The 4586-nt window shown below is 37.0% G+C and overlaps 1 pseudogene; it reads right to left on the reverse strand.

Annotated features, from left to right (window-relative positions):
- Positions 1-1932: 1932 nt before the first annotated feature.
- LOC114732419 (polyphenol oxidase, chloroplastic-like) lies at positions 1933-3873 on the reverse strand (annotated as a pseudogene).
- Positions 3874-4586: the final 713 nt, after the last annotated feature.

The raw sequence follows: 4586 nt of genomic DNA on the forward strand, positions 1-4586 counted from the left end.
TAAGACCAAATAAGGCTATGTGAGGATTCCCTCATTCCCTTCTGCTCATCACATTTTCATAAAAGATCTCATGTGCCATTTTATGTGGACATAAAAATTAGAAAAAATCCTTAAAAAAAATATGTCTTGAATTTCAAAATCTTGGATCAGTTATTACTATAAATATTTGTTGTTATTTACTTGAAGTCAAGTGTAGTCAATTACTAACAAAACATATTAAATAAAACTAATTACTGGCAAAACAAACTAATTTGCAATTTTGAAAGTCAAGATATTTTTTTTTTGGGATTTTCCACTTAAAATTATACATATTGAAGTTTAATGATTTAAGGTAGCGAAAATAAACAATTGATTGCAAAAAAAAAAAAAAAAGTAATTGGAACAGCCATGAAAGGGAATCAGTTTCAATGCTCACTGTAATAATGAGAACCATGATGCTTATCACTGTGATGAAATCTAAACCATTCAGATATGGTTTTAATGGTGTAGATTTAAAATTTTTAACTATTACTTTTTAAATAAAAAAATTTTAAAATAAATTTACGGTTAAGCTATTACCTTTATTTTGGATTATATACCTATTAATAAAAAAATATTTTTAAAAAATATTGAATATTAAATCTCGACCGTCCATATTAAATTTAAAGAGTTGAGATTTGATGAGCATTATGATTCTTATAATTGCAATGAGCACTAAAACGATCACCGAATTAACTTTTGAAAAATCTCAATCTGCAATAAGCTCAATCTTATTGATGCCTCTGATTGGATATATGCACCTGGGGGTACATATGATTAGAGGTGGTAAAACGTCAAGTGCTTGGGACCATACAGGACCGCCTCTTGGCCGGCTCATCGTTTGCTAGTCCACCCTGCCCCGCCAACCTTCGTTCTTTTTTTGAAATTTTTTTACTCATATATTTAAAATTTTTTAAATTAAATTATAAATTTTTGCAGACAAAATTCTTCTTATTCTTATATCTTCATATAATTATATAATTAAATTAATCTCAAAAGTTGAAATATAAACATATACTTTATTGTTAATAATTATTTTATCAGTATAAAAATAATAAAACAATAGAGAAAATAAGAAATCAAATTTAGAATTAAAGTCTCTAATAAAATACAAAGTTATATATAAATTAAGTGAAAATGATAACAAATTTTCTTCTTAAAATTAAAATAAAAGTTGTAAAAAAATTGTAAAAAATAAGAAAGCAGCTGGCGAGCTAACCCGCTCTGGTTGGCGGGCTATATGTTGGCAGCTACGGGCTGAACAGGACTGCGTCAAAATAGTCTCTATTTTTTCAACCCAACCTGTCACTTTATAGCGGGTAGACACAGGCTCAACCTATATTACCGGCTCTACATATCATATGCAAATGTGCATAGCTGTGCAATCTCTGCACCTAGAGTTGTTGGCCGAATAAGTTGGGTAGATCTTCCACCATAAATTATGAAAAAACATAAGCAGTAAATTATCACAAGTCGACGTCAAAACTAAAATTTAAAAGGTAATTGTGAAATCCTACAGCAAGACTAGACACGTTATCTATCAAACATTTGGTAGGATATATATATATATATATATTGAACAATTCAACTTTTTGATACGTTTTACTTGTGTCGTTGCTGAAGTTCTTCTCCGTAGTACTTTTTTTTTTTTATTTAGGAAAAAAAAGGTCGTTTATTATATAGGAACAAATTAAACACTTGACATATTAGCACACCAAGATGCCGTAGAAAGTACACACACAAAACTACATATATTATATCATCAGTGAGTGATGCACAATCAGGATATTATCCATGATCATAACATCAAATGTTAACACATAACTACCCCACATAACCAGAATTACTCCTCTACGCGCGTACTGTGCGTGGTACAAGGACCATATATAGAATGTTAGACTTAATATTATTACGTACGCTTAATTTCATTCATCTATATACTCAATCTTGATACGTTCAATGGTAATTCGTCCCTTCCCAGCCTGGGGCACAATAGTGACACCCACGCGTTTGTCATCATCGGCACCTAAATCCTCCAGTAACTCTGTAATCCCAAGTCTCAGATTAGTCTTCATGGTCAGCCTCGTGTGATGATGTGGCACGCTCACAAAACTCCCCGCGAACTCGGTAGTCATGGGCCCACCGGCCCCGCTGAATTCACCTTCGCGGTGCACATACACATCAAACTTCACTGGTGAATCGCTCGCAGAAAACTCGATCCCTTCAATCACTAACACCTCCTCCGTCATTTCCTTCTCCTTCTTACTCCTTTCCTTCTCTCTTTCCACAGTAATACTCACGGGGGAGCGTAAACAAGAGGGAACTTTACCTTGCCCCCATCGAATTTTTTCCCTTGACTTTTCAAGAAGGTGCTCCTGGAACGTGTAGGCTTGGCATCTCTCCATGGGATTCCAACATCCTGGTACGTGTAGCCTAGCTTTCTGGTGTCGAGGCAATCCTTGATTTTGACGCGTACGAGGTCCTTGTTCTCGTCGTAGAATAAGAACCCAGATGCCAACCAATCTGGGTCTCTGATGTCCCGTCTTTTTCCGCCCGGCAGAGTCTTCCAGATCTGCCACATTCGATCGACATTGGCATGATGGGAATAGAAGATGGGGTCTCTTGCGGCGGAATAGAAGTTTCCCATGTCCTCACCGTTGGGCTGGCAGTTATCACCGATCCACCTATGCATCGTGTTGTGAGGAATGAGCTCTATGGTGCCAGCTCCATTATTGGGATCGCTCTGTCCTGCCCTGTAAGCCGCACCAAAGAATAGGGAAGGACGTTTCGCACCGCTCACCATTTGTCTGTACATTGTTTTGAGATTTGCATCCACTTGATCATCCCAACTTCTCTGTGTAAAAGTGAAAAAATTTATGCACATGGGTTGTAAATTTGTGAAATTAAAAATCATAAAAAGTTCAAATGAAATAGCTATGAGAACGGGATATAATAGTTCTATTTGAATCACAATAAAACTCATACGTGGCATTCGCAGCCACTGAAGTTAAGATCCGCAGGTGTTGGCGGTTGATGATCGGCGTTTCTGAGAGGGTCGTAAAGTGGCGAGTAAGGATCCGTGTATATTTCTGGAATCACCATGCCCGCTGGTGCATCCCAGTTCCAAAATGGCAGAGCAAAAGTAGGGTCATCGATCAAGCTGGACAATATTCTCTCATAGAAGTAGAGGTTCAACGATGGAAGGGAAAGAAGAGCCAAGAACCATGGACTTGAAGGTCCAAATCGGGAAACCCTACTTGGTGATAAGCACCATCACAGTAAGCACAGTGAATGTTTGCTTGTTGCATGAAGTTACGAGGATCGTCTGGTGGGAGTGCTTTCATGCGACGAACAGCTTCTTCGTATTTCTCTCTATAGCGTTCATCAACTAAATGGGCTGCTGGTCTGATCTTAAGCTTACGGGTTGCTGGAAATTCGAAGTCTTTTATGTATCGGGAGGGTGGAGGACAACAATTGGTTGGTTTAGCACAGTTGGGGAGCTCCGGCGATCCGCACTCTGCGACGTCCGGCGGCAAGATCGGGTTGGCGAAGGAAAATGGGTCATTGTGGTGAAGAGAACCGTAAAGGCCTCCCAACCCTAAGAGGAGGTTTCTTCTGGCAAGGTCAGGGGCGAGTACTTGACGGTGGGTTTTAGGGTTTTTGGAGTCGAAATCATCATCATCCTTTATGGCTTTGCATGCCACTGATCTGGAGGCACGGTTTGGAATCCTTACTAATTTGATGGCTTTAGGGTTATTTCTGAAGGAGGGACGAGCAGAGACAAGTGAAGGGTGTAGAGAAGCCATGAATATCTCAGGAATTTTCTTGCTTGCAAGTTGCAACTGCGTGTTCCTGAACGGAATCTTATCAAACTTAAAAATGAATGGACATCGTCTAGTTTGTTGTCAAAAGATCTATAGGATTTAAGTTCGGACAAGGGAGGGACCAAAGATCCCATGCAATAGTTATCTGTATCAATAATTTTAAAAATATTGCATGGGACCAAATAGGAAACAACACGTGCATTATTTACGACAACCAAAATAAAACTCATCAGAAAATGTGTATGTATTGAAGGGTCTCTGTTATGTTTATTATTTTCTTTGTTTTTTTCCTTTTTGATTTTATCAGATTTCATCAGTTTTAATTGAAACATTGAACGTGCACAGAATTCCATTTCTGAGAAACGCGGCTCCCTCTTTTTCAAATTGTCTTGTTTAAGTTGTTCTTTCTTCAAACTATACGACATGCTCAATTTTTGTCCCCATATTAAATGATTGCGGGTATCTTGAATAGCGTGGAGATTGAGAGGCAACTTATATGAGAATTTTATATTAGAACTAGAGATTTTTTCCCCGTGCGATGCATGGATTAAAATATTTGATTAAATTTTAAATGACAATAAATTGTATTATCTAAGACAGCTCAAAATTATATTCACTTTTTATAGAAGTGTAATTTTTTTATTCATTCGAATGAGATTTGAAAATTAAGAAGACCATATAAAAATTTAAATTTATTTATTTATTTCTCTATTTAAGCCCCCAATTAACGTACTATTTAATTAT

This window comes from Neltuma alba, unplaced genomic scaffold (genome assembly GCF_004799145.2).
Source record: "Neltuma alba isolate B1F8T4 unplaced genomic scaffold, ASM479914v2 tig00012910_pilon, whole genome shotgun sequence".
Taxonomy (NCBI): domain Eukaryota; kingdom Viridiplantae; phylum Streptophyta; class Magnoliopsida; order Fabales; family Fabaceae; genus Neltuma; species Neltuma alba.